Source organism: Mauremys mutica, chromosome 6, assembly GCF_020497125.1.
Source record: "Mauremys mutica isolate MM-2020 ecotype Southern chromosome 6, ASM2049712v1, whole genome shotgun sequence".
In the NCBI taxonomy this organism is placed as follows: domain Eukaryota; kingdom Metazoa; phylum Chordata; order Testudines; family Geoemydidae; genus Mauremys; species Mauremys mutica.
This window is the reverse complement of record NC_059077.1, coordinates 81,557,869-81,577,769: the sequence shown is the minus strand read 5'-3', so window position 1 is coordinate 81,577,769 and position 19,901 is coordinate 81,557,869. Positions and strand designations below refer to the sequence as shown.

Sequence of the window (19,901 nt, the reverse complement as noted above, 5' to 3'; positions counted from 1 at the left end):
AAATTTGTTTGGTGTAATAACCTTTACTAATATTAACAGGTAAAAGCTCTAGTGCTTATTCCATGTTGGTTTAAGGCTCTGCTTGCAAACATGTTTTGGCATCTTGTAATTTATCCATTTTATATTTAGGTAGGTTTGGTCCTGATCCTGGGATGTGAGGAGCACCTGCAGCTCTCAATAGGTTTGTCTCCAAAAGGGAAATGTTATAAGATGTCCCACAATTGCTAATGCCAAATGCCCCTTGTTTAAATCAGACCCTGACAGGGTTCAAGAAAGGATTTGCTCACAGAGTAGAAACGTTTAGTTTAGAGGAAGCTGACTGAGGATTATCTTGGAACTGTGGAGAAAGCACTCAGGACCTTGTATGCACTAATATGGTAATAACTTCTTTGCCCCAACCCTGCTCCTTAACTTGTGGATCTCCCAGGATCCATAGGAGTCAAGGAGTATTAGCATGGATATTGTTTGCCTCCACACTGCAGTCCAGACCCATTGGTTCCTGCCCAACTTTATAAGTAAAACTCCTGGAGAAGCCATGCTGCCAGAGGCTTCACCAGAATAGCTGGTCCTGCAATCCCTAAAAGGACATTCCACAGCAAAGAAGAGGGAGCATTTCGACTTTATTAACATCGCTCCACAGTCTGGGAAAACAAAGAAGCTAGAGAAATCCAGCCAAGTTGCCCAGCCTGCAACCTCCAGGTTTTTGAAGCTAGAACTCCATAGAGCTCCTATGAAGGGGTTAGGGTAAAAGAGGGGCAAGCCACAGAGATGGAACTCCATCTCCCTCCCATGGGTACAGACTGCCTTCTGCCTAGGATATATAGAGGAATGTGGAGCCCTTAATTTTCCTTTCACCAGAATTTATGTATGGCTCCGTGTTTAGTTGATTCTCTCAAACATTTCATGGTGTGGAACAGGGATCAGCACATGGCCCACCAGGGTAAGCACCCTGGCAGGCCAGGCCAGTTTGTTTACCTGCCGCATCCGCAGGTTCGGCCAATTGTGGCTCCCACTGGCCGTGGTTCGCTGCTCCAGGCCAATGGGGACTGCAGAAAGCGGTGGCCAGCACATTCCTCAGCCCGCACCGCTTGCTGCAGTGCGCATTGGCCTGGAGCAGCAAAGCACTGCCAGTGGGAGCCACCATCGGCCAAACCTGCGGACGCGGCAGGTAAACAAACTGACCTGGCCACATGCCAAAGGTTGCCGAGCCCTGGTGTGGAACCTATCTTAATATAGTGTTCCAGGGACCACCTCCTCTACCATTCACTACTGACTGTACCATTTTCTCTTTCATTAGCAATCAACATCTCTGGAGCAACTACAGCAAGTGCTTACATGGAAATGTAATATCAGGAACATTTCATGTATTTTTAGCTTCTGATGAGATTTAGCAAATGGAAGCAAAGAGGAGATCCAGCATCAAGATCTATATGGACCATCAGCAAGTGGGCCACGGGTCAAAGTTTGAGACCACTGCTTTAAACTATATATTATTCTGATTATTCTCAATACATTGGTGACTGGAATCCAGTATGTGGGCTTATTTTCTGACTACCAACAACTCACACTGAAATTAATAGGAGCTTCAAGGAGTTCAGAATATTTGAAAAATCAGGCTACTTTATTTAGGTGCCTAAATATGAATTTAAGAGCATAAGTATAGACATCTATTTTTGAAAACCTTGGTCAAGGAATATACTTCAAGTCAAAATTGTTATCAGTGCTTAAAATATTGTTTTCCTTTAAATAGACTGCCTTCCCTCTTACGTTTCACCCTTCTGGGATAAGTGAGAATTTAGGAGAACTTTAGGGTCCACTATTCCTGCAAACAATTTTCAACATGGCCAAAATGTTAAATTTCTGGTATTTGGTATTTACAGGTTTTTTTAAAAATCTAGTCTCAATATTTTGCTTCCATATAGTTATCCTGAATTTTAGCAGATTAAATCTAAAACCAGAAACCATATAAACAAATATTATACACAAACGTATACATACACCTGCATAAACATTTACACGTTAGCTTTCATGTTATCATGAATCTATTTAAATATATCCTAGGGCCATAAACGAGTAGCCTCTAAGTGCTGCATTATGTATGTTAGGAACAATCTTTTCTGATGCTTTTTTTAATGAATTTAGCTACCGCAATTGATAACATTGAAGAAGTGATTTGATTATTACTATACGAGTACATGAGAAATATATGACAACAAATGTTCATGGAACCAATATGATCTCTAACATCACCTGAAACCAACATCTTGGATAAATACCCTTGAGACAATTTTACAAATGCACATTTGTAAATGTAATCCAGAATGACTTCTTCAGAGACGTGGGACCAGGTTTAGTACAGAGTCTAGTTCCACAAGTACATATCCTGGAGCATGGTCACACCAGTGGAAAGTCCACCGGGTGGGGAAGTTTTTATGGCAAAGGATAGGCCACTGCTGCCCCAAAGCAAGCAACAGTGGCAGGTGAGGGGGTTAACTATCAGCACCTCTCTGCAACAGAGGCAGAGACTAGCTCCTTAATAGAGTCTAGTAAATATTCTTTACAGTATAACTTATTAACATTTATTAATAAAGATAGAAAAATTGCCCTGTAATGGAGTTTACTCAGATTCATGAGCACCCCCTGGTCAAGTGTGTGCATACCTGCAGTTTTTTCTCAACTTCCTCCACTCACAGTGTCCCATCAGCTGCTGTGCTTATCAGGCAGGTCTTTGGTGACTCAGCCCTCCGGCCACGTCACACTCTGTCCATGTGAAAAACAAACAATTCCCTTCCAGCGTACACAATCCTAAATGTTCCCAATGTCCTGCAGCCCTCCCTGGGATCAGTCTTTAACCAGACCAACTTGGCCTATTTTGTCCCCTCTCTTGGTCTGGCTAGGTTGCAAGGCTCCTGCTCTGCAACTGAGCAACACCCCAAGGGCTTCTTCCCTGGAAACTCCTTGCCTCTACTTGAGTCCTCAGTGATCCCAGACTTCCTGCTGAGTCACCCCTCTTGGACTGAGTTTGCAGACTATAGCTGCCCACTGAGTCAGTCTCAGTGCAGCCCCTTCCCTGGGGTGCCACAGTTCTAATGCCTTTCCTTAGGGCATGGTCACATCCCCCCAGTGGCTGGTGGGGGGATGGAGGAGATGGGTCCCTGGTCCCACCCACTGCCACAGGTCCCAATCCGGAGATCCTTGAAGTATAGCAACCTTGTGCTGCATCCCTTTACTAATTGCTGCTTATGTTTCCCTGGGCCACTTCTCCATAGCCCATCTTATTGAGTCCCAGCAGCCAGTCAGAAGCTCCTTCCTCACGCCTCCAGTCCCTGCCAGTAACTACCTGCTTTTGCCCTGGCAGTCCCTGCAGACACACAAGAGCACCTCTTGCTACCCCAGTCTCTGACAGCAGATTGATCTCATGCTAGCCCTGCAGCTCCTTTTATAGGGCCTGCTGGGCCCTGATTGGCTGCTCCCTTCAGCCATTCTAGCCCACTTGGAGGACCTCTGTATTGCTCCTTTCCCGAGATAGGTGTGGCAGTACTGTGAGGCCTCCAGCTGGTGGCCTCTGGGCCTAGTCCATCCCATCACATGGCCCAGGACAGGTTATAATGTCGGAACAGCAAACAAATGCAGCTGAAATGAAAAATAAGCACTAAACTTAATGCTATGTTTTAAAAAACAAAACAAAACAAACAAAAACCATTAACTTTTCACCAGCATGAGTAGTAAAAAATAAATTGTATTTTGAGGCAACAATAAAGTGCAATTTATCCTCCTCACCTGTGATTATTTTGCATATCTAAGAGCCAGTTAGCAAGGAAGAAAATTTCCATTTTTTTGCAAAATCTTTTTTGCTGTAAAAATGGGTGCCATTTCTCTGTGAAAACATATAAAAAATATACCATTTTGCCTCAGTGGGAGGAGAGTTTTGCCATCTCCTACTAAAAAACTATGTTCATTTGAAGAAACTATGAGACTTCTTCTTGGATCCAAAGTGCAAATGATCAGGAACACTCAGAAATTTTTTTTATTTCTGTGCACAAGTATATGTGCAAAGCCCTAATCTGCTTCCTGGATTATGCAAATTGAGTATCTATATCTTAATTTACTTTCGGATGCAATGCCTAAAATGGGGTTTAGTAGAAATAGTTCACTTTGCTACTGAAGTGGCTTTATGGGATGTTGCTATATTCTTGTACCAATAATGCCTATTAGGAAATGTAGGCTAAGATTTTCAAAAATGGGTGCCCAAAATTCAGTTTTCAAATCCATCCTTAGGCACCTAAATAAGGATTTAGAAGCTTAATTAAATGCTCAGCATTTTTTTTAAACGATAGCCAAAATCCTCAGTTTAAGCTCTGGTTTTCCTAAATTTGCTAATTGTTGTCATAGCGGCCATCAGGAGTTTTGAAAGAAGTCATCCTGCAATCTATTCCAAGTGTTGCTCTGTAGTAGGTGTGCTACCAAGACAGCATGAAGCATTCAGTAGCCTTTGGCTGGTATGCAGATGTGGTACATCCTACAAAGTTCTAGCAAAAACAAAAAGCCAGGAGAGAGTTAAACTGTATCTAGACCCTCCTGGCAGCCATGATACTAGAAAATAACCTCAGCAGCACCAGGGGTCCCTCACAGAGGTGGAGGAGGGAAACAGTTCCATTTGCTTCTCTTAATTTTTGGCCAGCATCCTAGCACGTCAGTCAGCATTGAATATCAGTCCAGATTCTGCAAGTTAAAGCATACGGTACTACACTTAAGTGGCAGCACAAAAAACAAACCACAAAAGAAGCAGCTAATTAAATCTAGCACATCTAAGACATTAGCATAGAAAATTCACAAGTATTGAGTAACCAGATGAACACTGCATGCTGGATTGGCTGCCAACTATTTTTTTTAATTGTCTTTAAATTTTTGAAACAACACACATGACCTACTGTACAATATAAGGATCTTGTATTATTTTTATGCTGAGAGGCCCTATAAAAAGGTGGGCTCCTGTCCACTTCCTTACTGAAGTTCTCTTTCTTTTAATAACTGTCTCCTTCTGTCCTCACACAGAACAGGCTCAGGATGCTGTTTTGTCTGTGCATTTGGGAATGGATGACAGAATTATTTCTCATCTTCACCATGGTATCTAATCCCTGAGGACAGGGTAGAAATATTTAACCCAATCCATGAGCATGGGAGCCAAGAAAGTAGGGTTCTATAGAAGAACCATGCATCTGACCACTACATGCCTCTTAATCTCCCCTGGATCCATTCTTTTGGCCTTGTGACCCTCACTCCTTTCCATTTTCTCATTTGTTGTTAATCATTTGTCAGCTGGGCTCAGTTATTCCTCCCCCCTCAGTTGAAAAAGTGGGTCCGGGCACCCATCCCAGTGCCCATAATACGTACCTGCCTCTTAATTCTAAAAGCTGTCTCCACCAGCAGAGCTCAATAGCCAGATTCTAATCTCATTTATACTAGTTTAAATACGGAATATCTATTTTATCTAAAGTATTTATATGCCCTCCCCACTCCCATTATGGTGGTATCTGAGCATCTCTCAATCTTCAGTGTATGTATCCTCACAACACTCCTGTGAGGTAGGGAAGTCTTGTTATCCCCATTTCACAGATGGGACCCTGAAGCACGGAGAGATCAAAGGACACACAGGAAGTCTGTGACAGAACAGGGGAGTGAACGTGGGTCTCCAAAACTCCCAGGTGAACCACTGAGCCAGCCTTCCTTTGTAAGTGTCATCAGTGAAGTCAACTGAGATGCAGAATCTTCCTTCTACTCCTTAAACTTCCTTCTACACATAAATATTATCAGAAGCTCAGTGATGGTGAGGGATAGGATGGTAGTTCCCGAGATTTGTCCTACATGTATCCTTGGATGAACTTGAGCAAACATTATGTACTTCTGAGTAACCTTTTTTTGTAGTGGTATGATCACCTGCACTTAAACAGTTGCTCATCTGTCACACTCTTTCTAGCTTTTCTCCTGTAGTAACAAGTCAGGAATTACAAAGAGAGACAAAAGAAGATAAGCAAAAGAAAAACTGTAAATAGTTGTGAGGATGTTAAATAGATTTGGGGTCCTCTCTAGTTTTTGGGTTTTGTGTATGTTTTACAAAGTTTTGCTTGATGTATAATAAAATTAGGATTGCAGTACACATAAGGCCAGTTTTTGAAAAGTATTAAGCCTGCAATTGAGCATGCAAAATGTATATACAATACCACTCCTAATTGTCACATGAAATTACATATAAAGATAACCAATTCTGGATATTTGAATGTGCAATTTCCCAGATTGCACATTCAGTCAAAGTAAATTGCTCATCTAAGCCTTATGAAAATCTCATGCTATGTAGTGCACGCTACATTGAGATGTCTGCCCAAGTGGAGAGAGCGAGATAAGAACCAAATGACAAGCTCACCCCAACATTTACTTGTGGATCTGTTTGTTGATTGAAGCTGGACAAACACTCCCTTGTGGGTTGCTGTTTTCCAGTGCAAATGTCTGTATTTAATATATCAGTATTTACATAAGCAGAAGAGTCATCTGTGAAAATCTTTAGCACCCTCTACTGATAGAATCTGTAGCAGCAGACAATATGCATACATCACCTTGCTCAGACAAGACCCAATGAAATGTATGTTTTATAATATTTGTTGCCAATTAAATGAGTGAACTATTCCTGTATTACTCACTCAAAGAGTAGATTTGTTATAGAGAGATATCAAAAGGTGGCCATCATTTTTCTTCTGATATTTCTACTGTTTACTTGAGACAAAATTAAGTTTAAGGCTGGTTTCAGATTCACAGGTAATATATTCCATTGCACTGGAGTGCAAGCAGGAAATGGTCCCTCAGGTCTTTTAAAACAAAGACCTGCAAAGTGCTATCATTCTGCCAACTTTCAGCCCTTTTAAATATATATCTATGCTGTGAACTTTGTACCCAACACATTGTTTTCTCTCTTTGTATAGAAACCAATCTTGAACATATATAGATAAGAGTACTGACGCGATAAATAGAGATGTGCACTTAATAGAGCAAAGCACCTAAAGTCACTGCTCACATATCAAAAACTACCTGCTTTCTAGAAAGAATGAGGCATCCTTGTGGCACCTTAGAGACTAAAATTTATTTGAGCATAAGCTTTTGTGGGCTAGAACCCACTTCATCAAATGCATGGTGTGGAAAATACAAAGCAGGTATAAATACATGAAAAGATGTGATTTGCCTTACCAAGTGTGAGGTCAGTCTAACGAGACAATTCAATTGACAGCAGGATACAGCAGGAGGAAAAATAACTTTTGAAGAGGTAATGAGAGTGGCCCATTTCAGACAGTTGACAAGAAAGTGTGAATAACAGTATGGAAAAATTAGTATTGGGGAAATTAGGTTTAGGTTTTGTAATGACCGAACCACTCCCAGTCTTTATTCAGGCCTAATCTGATGGCGTCCACTTTGCAAATTAATTCCAGTTCTGCAGTTTCACATTGGAGTCTGTTTTTGAAGTTTTTGTTGTTGAAGAATTGCCACTTTCAGGTCTGTTATTGAGTGACCAGGGAAATTGAAGTGTTCTCCTACTGGTTTTTGAATGTTATGATTCCTGATGTCAGATGTGTGTCCATTTATTCTTTTGCGTAGAGACTGTCTGATTTGGCAAATGTACATGGCAGAGGGGCATTGCTGGCACATGATGCCATATTTCACCTTAGTAAATGTGCAAGTGAACGAGCCCCTGATGGTGTGGCTGATGTGGTTAGGTCCTCTGATGGTGGCCTTGAATAGATATGTGGACAGAGTTGGCATCAGGGTTTGTTGCAGGATTTGGTTCCTGGGTTGGTGTTTTTGTTGGCTGTCTGTCTGTAAGAGAGGATTGGCCTTTCCCCCAAGGTCTGTGAGAGTGAGGGATCGTCCTTCAGGATAGGTTGTAGATGCTTGAATAAAGACTGGCAGTGGTTGGGTCATTACAAAACCTAAACCTAATTTCCCCAATACTAATTTCCCCCTACTGTTACTCACACCTTCTTGTCAACTGTCTGAAATGGGCCACTCTCATTACTACTTCAAAAGTTATTTTTCCTCCCTTGGTATCCTGCTGTCAATTGAATTGTCTTGTTAGACTGACCTCACACTTGGTAAAGCAAATCACATCTTTTCATGTATTTATACCTGCTCCTGTATTTTCCACTCCATGCATTTGATGAAGTGGGTTCTAGCCCATGAAAGCTTATGCTCAAATAAATTTGTTAGTCTCTAAGGTGCCACAAGGACGCCTCATTATTTTTGCTTATACAGACTAACACGGCTACCACGCTAAAACCTGCTTTCTAGAGACAGAACAAGGAGTAATGGTCTCAAGTTGCAGAGGGGGAGGTTTAGGTTGGACATTAGGAAAAACTTTTTCACTAGTAGGGTGGTGAAGAACTGGAATGGGTTACCTAGGGAGGTGGTGGAATCTCCTTCCTTAGAGGTTTTTAAGGTCAGGCTTGACAAAGCCCTGGCTGGGATGATTTAGTTGGGTTTGGTCCTGCTTTGAGCAGGGGGTTGGACTAGATGACCTCCTGAGGTCCCTTCCAACCCTGAGATTCTATGACTCTATGACCAACCAACATCAAACAATCTTGGCACGTGCACAGTCTAGGTCAGTGCCAGCTTCAAATCTCTAAATGAAAGAGTGGTGCTCTTTACTTTGGGGGCCATGATGTTCTGTGGAGTTACATCAAGAGACTAATCTATCATTTCCAGTGTGAAATAATGTATTGACCTCTACAGCTGCTAAAAGGTAGAAGAGCAGATGCATACAAGTCAGCATTTATTTTAAATTTTCAGAAGCTGGGATGCAAAGACTAAGCTCTGTTCTCTGCATTGTTTGAATACAGAAGAGAAGAGATTGCCAGCCATCTAAATTATCTCTGGATGGCTTGACACGTCTGTGATGATAATCAAGAGGAAAGACTATGCAGCAACCGCCATTCTGTAACAAGGGATCACGGTGTCCAGTGCCTGTAAAAGCTTTCGCTTTAGCATTTTACTCAAATGCCATTCAATCCTGGGAAGCAGCAGGCCAGATCAGCAAAAGAGGAAATGGCTGAGAAAGAATCCAGAAAATCATTGTAGCTTCAAATATCCTCCAGCCTTTACAGGTAGTTTAAATACCATGAAGTGCAATATCAACAGTGGTAATCAGAGAGTTAAACATCTCATTTTAAAGCCTACCAAAGAACTAACTCATTCTACCTGCAAATCTACTTACTTTACTCTCCTGTCAGTTGGATATTTTGAATCAACACAGGAAATATTGATACAAAATTGTAATTTCAACTTGTCAGGATCTTTCACCTTCAGGAGCAATGTAGAGAGATACAGAAATATTGTCTGTTTCAGGGCGGTTATTAAAACACTCAGCTCAGGGCAACAGAAAACAAGAAACAATGTACTGTAGACCAAGAAATGAATATACCATGGGTTTTCACCCCTTTCATACTAAAATGTCAGAAAAAAACCAAGTACAAAACATGGTTGAACTGCAAAACATTGTTGAACTGCAAATAAATATTTGTAGGTTATTTTTATTATTATTTATTTGTATTACAAATTGTAACACTAGTGATCCCAAACAAGATCAAGGCCCCACTGTGCAAAATGATGCAACACTTTCAGTGCACAGAATTCATAATAATAAAGGGTGTTAAAACACAAGATCTGTTTGAGGTAGGAAAGGAAGTAAATGTGAATCTGAAGCAGCACATATTTCATTATTTAACCATACCTAAAGATTGAGGGACAGATTTTTAAAGATAGTTAGGCACCTAAAGATGCAGATAGACACCCAGTGGGATTTTTATAAGCAAAATCATTTAAATCTATATCTTTAAGCACCCTAAATACATTTAAAAATCTGGCCCTGAGATACTGTATCTCAGGTAAAATTTCTTATATAGCTTCATAGTAGCCTTTTTGCTGAAATCCCTTGAGAAGGGCAATAAAAGGAAATATTGTAATAAATGTAGCTGACTGTGGAAATGTATTTCAGATGATACCCTAAAATTCAAGGTTTTGTCTGCCCTTCATGAATATCAGATAATAATGAACATCAGATAATAATGACTGTAGGGATTTTTAGCCCCCTTCACACTTTGCTCTGCATGTGTTGAAATGCTTTCCTGAAAAGAGATGGGATTACGTGGTAAAGTTAAGAACATACTTATGTGCTTTGCTAAATTCAGCCCATAGTAAGTACATCAGGTGCTGGAAGAAGATTGAGGGACATGTGAACCTTGCAGAGATTGTTGCTGAAATACTATGCAGAAGCGGATTTTAAGAAAGGATTTAAAGTTGGTGAGGGTGGACATTCGGCACATTAAAAGAGGCATATTGTTAATGGATAAAAGACACCTGGAAGAAGACTGATGACTGGATTCAGAGAAGGATATAAAAATAGTGATTAGGATAGAAGTTTAGAAGGAATGAGAGGAAGCAGATATAGGAACAGGGCATCAAAGGGGAGGCCAAGCAGTTTGAACTTGAAGCACAAGGCTGAGAAAGGGTGTTCAAGGGGAAGAGATTTAAAGAGTGGAGTATTTTACCATATTCAAAGAACCTTCCAACCCTTAGATAGAATCTGGCCCCCCACACAGAAAACTCCCATTGACTTTAAACCATCATTTCCTGAAAATGTTGACATAAAAGACCCAGGGTGGGATTTTCAAAAGTCCTAACTCACTTTGGAGCACAAGTCCATTGAAAGTCACTGAGGGTACTTCGGAAAATCTGAGTTATGCCTATATATGGAGAGTACAAGTTTAAGGCCTTCTATGTCACTGTTTTAATTTCTCAGATAATTCAGTTCATGCCTAGTACATATCACAAACTATTCTTCTTAGAAGAAATATGTATATCAAGTGAGTTTTACTACAGAACATGAGAACTCGAGCTAGAATCCAAGCAACAAAGAGTAAATTTAACTGCAGATATTTATTTCATTACAGTCCTGCCCAGATCAGGCAATTACATTCAGTATCTCCCTAAATTAGCATTAATTAACCACTAATCCAAATTTCATAAAAGAGATCATTTCAGTTATTTAACAGTTCATATGCAAAATATTGTGCAACAATAGTGATTAAGAATCCTTCAGGATTCAAGACATTTAGAATCTGATTTATTCAGCAACATCTAGAGCAGAAGTACACGTCATTTTAGACTATAATGCATTAGAGGTAAAGATGGACAAATCAAATATGGGTTAGAAGTACAGTTCACGCTACCATGGACAGATGAGCAATTGAGCTTCCAAAACATGAACAGAAATTTCACAAGGTTAGACACTCTCAAAAGATTTCCAGTAGAGCTGAGTGGGAAATGTTTTTTCTGTTCTGTGAATATTCGAGAGTTCAAAATATTTTCCCATTTCAGACTGGAACAAAAGAGAAAGCTTGAAAATATTTGCAAACCAAAAAATTAATTTCTCCCCCACTTTGGGTCTATCAAAATATTTCATGTCAATTTTGACCATTTTTGAAACTTTGTTTCAGTCTAATTAGCTTAATTTTTTAAACAGGGTTGTTTTCAATAAAAAACCTGATATTTTTCATCTTGAAAATGTTGAAATTTTTTCTAACAACATTTTTTGAGTCTGGGAATTCATCAAACCCAACCCTGTTTTGGAAACAGTTTCAGTTTCAATGACATAGAGGATTCTTCTAAAAATTCCCAGCTAGCTCTAATTTCCAGGATTTGCCCCATGCATACATACTGTGCCTCATGGTTTTTTAGTGCATTTGGTTCTAATCAATGAACAAACCAGGAAGTGCTGTAAGGAGATGCGTAAAAACTTAGGATCTGTTCACTAACAGGAATAATCAATAAAAACAAAAAGAAATTGAAGAATAAAACACAGAAGACATGTCGTGCAACATGCTCTCAGAGAAATCTGTAGTACCATCAGGGATCAGTGGCCAGATGGAAATTTGAAGTACATGAAATTTTTGGCCTATGCCATTTTTCTTGGTTGTAGACAGGAAACTGGTGGTACGAAGGAGCAAATTGGAGATGAGTTTGGGCCTAGACCCTCAGAGAGTTGAGCATTTGAGTGTGAGTATTGGGGATCAGAAATGAGGCATGGTATTGGAGAGTTCAAAAAGCATTTACTGAGGAGGGAATTTGGGGAGAGAGGAAATTTAAAGACAAAAACAAGAAAAAACATGCAAGCAGTTTAAATGACTCTGTTCGATTTCTATCCATCACAAATGCAAGACAGTCAAACAAGAACACTGTAGTAGAAGTTCAGCTGTTGGACTTTGTTCCTCTATTTAAGGAAAAAAGAGTCCAGACATCAATGCACTAGCATGATAGCAGCATCAGCTGTACATGGAAATGAGGAAGTAGAGAAATGGCACCCACTGTAAAAGCTACACCGCCACACAGTAACAAGCTCCATACAGACAGACACACTTTGATATGCAAACTAACTGTGGGTGTAAGCCTTCCAGGGCTTGTTAGTAACAAAACTAATTTGAATGTGAAAATGATTTAAACTGTAACACTGTTCTTGCAAATCAAATCTCCCAGAACAGATCTGATCTACATTTCAGACAACTCAAAGAGGTGCCTATGTAAAAAAAAAAAATCCCCATGTCAAACATTTACTTCAAAAAGTGCCTGTGTAAAAAATAAAATAAATAAATGACACCTCATTGGATCTGACCCTGTGGTTATATAGTCACACCTACTGACTTTGGTGACACTTTACTCCTGTTAGAGTCAAACTTAACTGCAAGAGAGCTAGGTTCTTAAAATTTTTGAAGCACCATCAATAGATGTGTTCACCAAATCCAATTAATTACACCTGTACACCCCATTAAAGACCAGAGGGTTGCTCAGATGTCCTTGGGGTCTGAAGAGTGTAGGGAGAACGTATATTAATGGTGACAATGTGCAAGGCAGAAAGAAACAAGCTTGTCTCTCAGAACCCAGGATGAATGTTCAGGGCTAGGAGTTGGGGGGGGCGGAAATCTTTATATTTGTAAATTGAGAGTATTTGATATGGAAAAAATCACTAAGACGTTAAATATGGGGCCCCAACATGTCACTTTTACAGTCTCTTTTCAGAGTAGAACTGCTCTTTACTTTTTCACATCTTTCTTTTGTACTTAGTTTTCCTCCATTTCACAAATCCTGCCTGTCTTAAATAAGCAGAAGACATCTCTCTATAGAAAGGATCTCATACAGCAGCAGGGGAGGGTTGCACTTGATTGTTCTTCATATCTGATGAGGTCAAATCAACAGAGAAAGGCAGCAATTTTGCCAAACAAAAATGAGAACAAAAATTTTCTGTCTTCACTATACTGTTTTGCATCACAAAGAGAAGTTTTTCATTCTTATCTCCAGCATGATGTCTTTTTATATAACAAGATATTTTACATAGATTTTATCTACAGTACGTTTAACTCAAAATCTGTTTTCTCTGTATTAAACTTAAAATATATAAATAGATACTTTTGAGTTATAGATGGACGGTCGAAGTCAAGCCTAGCATAAGCAGTCAGTGCTCCTTTGGTGTTGTGCCTGCTTACACCAAGGCTTAATTTGGACCATACACCACTCAAAGTCCTTCTTTGACAAATTATCCAAAGCTGATACAATCATGCCAACTTGTCGAGATGATTTGTCCCAATTAACAATTAAACTTGACTTCATTGCTGTAATATTGATAGCAGCCAATTTGCTAATATTCTTCCATGTATGGCAATTTTCTGTGTCACCTCCTGTTAGTCAATGTGACCCAGCCCAGCACACATTGTTTTTACACAGTGTTACCTCAAAACACCACCATGTTGGCCATCACAAATGCTTCTTTCAATTTGGATTCTCATCATTCACTTCAGAAGAACCATCAGTACAGACAAACAACCAAAACAGTCCAAAATCTACCCTCTCCACCTTTTTAAAGTCCTTTTTTAAAAACTCATTTACTGCAGTCCGTGGTCATGAACAACCACAAACTGGTATGGGATGTACGTCCAGCAAATTTAGCCTTTGTCTGACAGACTGATAATTGGACAACCCTACTCTCCTTATCTGTTCACCCCTTGACAGACACGCCCCCATGAAAATACTAAAACCAAAGCCCTAAACATGTGATGTTGACAAATAACAGTTGCCACCTCACTATGCCAACTCAGCAAATTACTTCCTCATATTTTAGAACATTTGTAAGCAAGGCCCAATTCAACAGGATATTTATTTTGGTAACTTTAAAGGCATCCCACTGGCTGTTCTAACATGCTTAAGGTTATGTACACGTTTAAGCACTTTGCTGAAGAGGGGATTAAAGCATGGCAGTTAAATGTATCTGAAGATGGTAAACTAAGTGTAGAGCAGTGTGTGGGCACACAGTGTCTAGGAGAGGTTTGGAGCATTTTTCTTTATTGTTTTGTACTGGATAGAAGATCCTTGGTATGTATTGGATTGAGTTTCTTCCACACTGATGAGTGAATGCCTTTTGCTGCTTTGTCCCATGAATAGATTTTAATAGAACGTTTTTACACTCCTTTTCAAGTTTGCAAATCTCACAGGGAACTATAAAATTGTTCATTCTCTGGAAATAAAATTAATGAAACATGCTCATCTAAAATCTGCTTTATTTAAGGCAAAAATCATTGCATATATTAGACACGCCCAGATGTTCTGAACTGGGTATAGAGAACTGCATGTGCAAAAATTAGGGCTGTCAAGCGATTAAAAAAATTAATCGTGATTAATCGCATTGTTAAACAATAGAATACCATTTACTTAAATATTTTTGGATTTTTTTTTACATTTCCAAATATATTGATTTTAATTACAACACAGAATACAAAGTGTACAGTGCTTACACAAGACATAATACAGTCTGCCGAGACAGTGGAACATCAAAATGGGATTTTGAAAAATAAACTGGCCAAGATTTGTGCTGAGACGAACTTAAAGTAGCCAGATGCCCTCCCATTAGCATTGATGAATATGAGGGCCACTCCTATTCAAAAGACTGGACTCAGCACTCATGAGATTCTGACAGGACGCCTGATGTGGCTCCCAGCGGCACCTCCGCTGACCCTTGCCCAGATGGACATTCACTTAATGGATGACACAATGCTTAATTATTGCCAGACACTAACAAAATGTCTTTATATACAGGTGAAAGAAGCACTACCCAAGGATCCTGAGCAACCCTGCCATTCACTGGAACCAGGAGACTGGGTCTACATAAAGGTCCCATCAGCGAAAGACCGCCCTGGCCCCGCATTGGAAAGGCCCATACCAAGTCCTGTTAACTACCAACACCGCTGTGAAGTGCCGAAGACTGACTGCCTGGACCCATGCTTCACACTGCAAAAAGACCCCTCCACCGCGAGATGGCTCTCCGACTGATGAGTGGGCTCTCTCTCCTTCTGGTGCTGCTGTTCCTTCTGGACAGCATGAGAAAAGGACAAGGTGAAATGCTAGTAACCTCTCCCCTGAATAATGCTAAACAATGATTGTTCCAAGAGAGAAGAAGGAACACTCGCTCTGCCAAAACCACCAAGGTCCAGAAGTTCCTGACTACAAAAGACATTAAGAATTGGCCCTGATGGAGAAGACAGAGTATTGTAAATTGGCAGGGAAGGACTTGCAGGGACCACGCTTGGGAATGTGGGGTTGAATGGTGGTTTGGACTTCTTCCAGGGGAAAGGCTCTGTGTTTACGAACAAGTACCATTAGGATGCACTGTCCTCCCTAATTGGCTTCCGGAGGATAAATACCAAAAACACTTTGCTACCACAAACATTACCCCCACCATCCCCTCCACCTTTCCCACCACCCTGAAATTTACCCAGGTACAGATAATACTGTATATTCTAATGAAACTCAATGGCCCAGACCTTCACATCTTAGTGATTTACTAAAATTTTGTCCATAAAATTGATTTTTCAAAGTTAAGAATAGTTCATATGAGCGAACAATTGAGGGGAGAACAAATGGGTCGGTGGAAATAGAAACATATGATATCGCTACAAATGAGCCCCAGGAATCAGAAATTGAGATTGATGGGTTCTATGATGGGATAGATATGATGGTCGTTCCTGGAATTTGCAGTATGTTAGATGAAAGAGGCCCTTATTGTTATTTGGTCACCCACTTAGTGAATAATCAAACATATACTCAAAGAGTTTGTTCCGCCACTGGAAATTTTACCTGTACTGAAATAATTCTAGTAACTAATAATTTAACCTGCACCATATTGCAATATAGCCCTTCCTATGCTATTAATGCTAATGCCACATTTAGCCAACAGATGTGGTATAGTATTTCACCAAAGAGATGTGTTAGGATATCGATGGACTTTGATTAATACCACTCTAGGAACTATAAAATTCACACTGCCCTTATCCAGCTTCCAAGTCACCTCCACACAACCTAATGGCAGCCCCTCTTGAGCAATTAGGGTAGCACAGCAAAGGGCCTGAGTTTCCTCTAGAAAGAAGAGGGATGTGGCCAGACACTTATGGGATGGTGCCAATAGTGCAGTTGGGATTTGGAATATTTATAAAAGCCAACAGCATAAAGAGAAATTAGGCCAACTGGAAAAGACCACAGGCCTTATTACTGGAGCACAGTTAACCCAGGTGCAGGCTGGCGTTCATGAATTATGTGTTATGTCTGCCCTTAGTTCAATGACCCAGAAGCTGTTGACAGAGATGGTATTGAATATCACTGTGTCAGGAAAGGAATTGCAGTGGGATCTGGCATGTTCAGAAATTCAGGATTTTCTGAATGACCAGCTCATGGCCATTCGGAGTGATCTTGAGCATCAGGCTTGGCCCACTGCCCTTATTAGTGCTTCAGGAATACCATCTGATCTGTGGCCATGGAGACATACTTGGAGATTTTCAGGCTGGAAGTGCAGACGCTCACAGTGCTCTTTCCAAGCCTACAGGCTGGTTGGAGGGGTGTGGGCTGCCACATAGTGAATCCTGTCGGGTCCATGGGGAGGATGCATGTGTGATTGGATAATTCACCATGATATTTGGGAAATTAAACTACCCGGTATGCCTAACTGATTTATAGTCAGTGCTCCTGGAGTAACACCCGACATTTGGATAGGGATAGGGAGTCAAATGGACACTTTGGCCATTAGAACCCCCACATCTTCAGTGTGTACATAAACTGAAGCCCGGGGAAGTTGTCACTGTTTAAGACAATGTTTGTTGGGAGGATAGGGGACAAGGAACTACTCTGACAGGACACCTGCTTTTCCAAGCTAATGACAGCTGTGTACGTTAAGGCCACCACTTTGCAAGACATACATTTTAATTTCACCGCTGCTGCAGGCAATTATATTATTTATTGGCCGGCGGATAGAATTTTACAATCAGCCCTTAGGTTCCAGATACTCTTTAATTGGACTGCCTTAGCACCTGATCGATTCCAAAATTTGCTTTTACTCCTACCAGAGGTCCAGAAAATCTCTGAATTACAAGGGCAAATTCATATGCTATAAAATATATCTCAAATTGAAAAGTATGTTTTCCATACAGCCTATAGAGTGTCTACTTCATGTATGATGTATTGTGTTTTATGACTAAGGTTATATAACAACCCCATCATATTATAATAGGAATGTTAATGTTTTATTGTTGTTGTTTAGTTTAGAGTTAGGTTATTGTTGTTTGTCTGAATTAGCTGGGGGTTCGTCAAGCTTGGTATTGAGTGAGGAAAAGACAGGCAGGACCAGGGTAACACTAAAAAGCCAAGTGGCTGCGTTTATTTAGGGGATAATTACAACTTGGGCTGGGGGAGTAGGCAACTTTGGCTGGGATGGTATCAAAAGTACAAACACACCCCAAAACACAGTAATAATACACTTTATACTGCTCACCACACCACACCAAATAGGCAGACACACCAATCACACAGATAGGAGACCCACGGGCCACTGCCTCAGCCACCCTTGCTTTCACACAGAGGGTAAACCCAGAGTGTGGTGCGGCTGCAGCTGGGCAGATTCCACTCACTCAGACCGCGGGGACTGGACCCCCTTGGTCAGCTACCCTCTAAGTAGAGGCAGCTCCCAAGTTAAACACACACACACACTGGACACAGACAGAGCAGTGATTCAAACACATAAAGCAGTTGGCAATTAACAATTTAATAACAGCTAGAACTATTATACAAGCTAGCTAAGCAATTGTGCAATTCTGAGCTCACTAATACAATCCTGATATCCTGAGTAGATATTGGAGGAGACCCTGGCCGAACGAGTGATCAGGTCCTTCAGCTAACACGCGGATGCTCCACACAAATTTTGGGGGGAAACCTAGTTTTATAGAAGGGTCTCACTCCCTCGTGTCACATCTGATTGGCTCCCTGGTCCCTCCTCCCTTCAGGTTTCGAGCTGTTGCCACCCTGGAGTTGACGAGTAAACAAACCTGACCCTTAGATGACTGGGTCCAAAAAAGAGCAGGAAAATGAGTCTCTGACCGACAAGTGGCCATACATAGCCATAACTATGAATCGGATTGCGACAGTTGTAAAGGATGTAATAACAACAACACCTTCTATGTTCATACTAACCATGCATTGTCGTTGCATCCAACCAAAACCCATGAGGCTGAACCATTTGATCTAGAATCAGAAATACAAGGTTTGATGAACATGGAGGTTTAAGATTGATAGTTGTGCTGGAAGCACAAAAGCTGGGAGTGTGGAAGTAGAGAAAAGGATAAAGAGAATTTGAACGCAGATATCTTAGTTTCTAGGAATAGAGCAAGAGTCAGGCTAAAACTAGCTCTAATAACACGAGATTTCAAGGCATGGCCTGGGCAAGTGGAAAGTGAGTGGAAAAAAATGGTAAGAGATACTGTTTTTCGACCTTGTGTTAGATAAGAATGGAATAGACTGTAGCAGGAACTGCTGAGAAAAGTAAGATATCAGAAGGAATATGTATAAACAAGTGCCTGTAACAAAAGGTATAAATGCTTGCCCTAATTGTTTATCTAACAGAGACCTGCCTCGGGAGGGGGAGACCTGCCCGTGTGTACTCTCCTGTGCATATTGCACTTGCTCGAAATAAAGTTGCCTCTGGCTTGTTGCTTCAAACTCAGAGTGAGGACTTTGTTTTCCTCCACAGTACTTATATGAGGTGAATTGAATAATACTATTTCTTGTTTATGATTTTTACAGTGCAAATATTTGTAGTCAAAAATAATAATATAAAGTGAGCACTGTACACTTTGTATTCTGTGTTGTAATAGAAATCAATATCTTTGAAAATGTAGAAAAAACATCCAAAAATATTTAATAAATTTCAATTGATATTCTATTGTTTAACAGTGCAATTAATCATGATTAATTTTTTAATCACATTTAATTTGTTTTACTTAATCGTGTGAGCTAACTGCGATTAATCGATAGCCCTAGCAAAAATGCATACATAATTTGTGTGTGCATTTAGCACAATTGAGGAGGATATGATTACACTAATTGTGCACAATTCTGAAAGTTTGAGCTAGTGTGAAAAGTTGAATCAGCCCATGTTTAATACTATAGCTTCTTACCATATATGTGCATCCCCCTCTTGAGTATGTCATGTGGATGAAGAGAAAGGAAACTTGCTTTTGTACGCCCTTATGCTATCACAGTTCCACAGGTAAGAAAAGAATAGGATACATACCAGAAGTACTTCTAATCTCATCTGCCAGTAATAGTTATTGTGAGCTTTGGCCATAAACAGTGCTTTACAGGGAAAATGATAAGTTGCTATCTCAATTCATGAGTACTGTATATGAAGAAAATCACAAGCATAGAAAAATTGCCTTTGTGGTGGACTGTGGCAACATATTCTGCAGTGCACATTTCTGCTAAAGTGTCAACAGAGCAGA

General features: G+C 40.3%; 1 long non-coding RNA gene across 1 annotated transcript in view; it reads left to right on the top strand.

The window, feature by feature from the left end:
• LOC123372315 overlaps nucleotides 1-1,418 on the top strand; it is a 48,886-nt gene extending 47,468 nt beyond the window's left edge. Inside the window, exons 3-4 of the long non-coding RNA XR_006580207.1 lie at nucleotides 130-181; nucleotides 1,298-1,418. This is a non-coding gene — a long non-coding RNA (uncharacterized LOC123372315). The remainder of the gene's footprint in view (nucleotides 1-129; nucleotides 182-1,297) is intronic.
• Nucleotides 1,419-19,901: the final 18,483 nt, after the last annotated feature.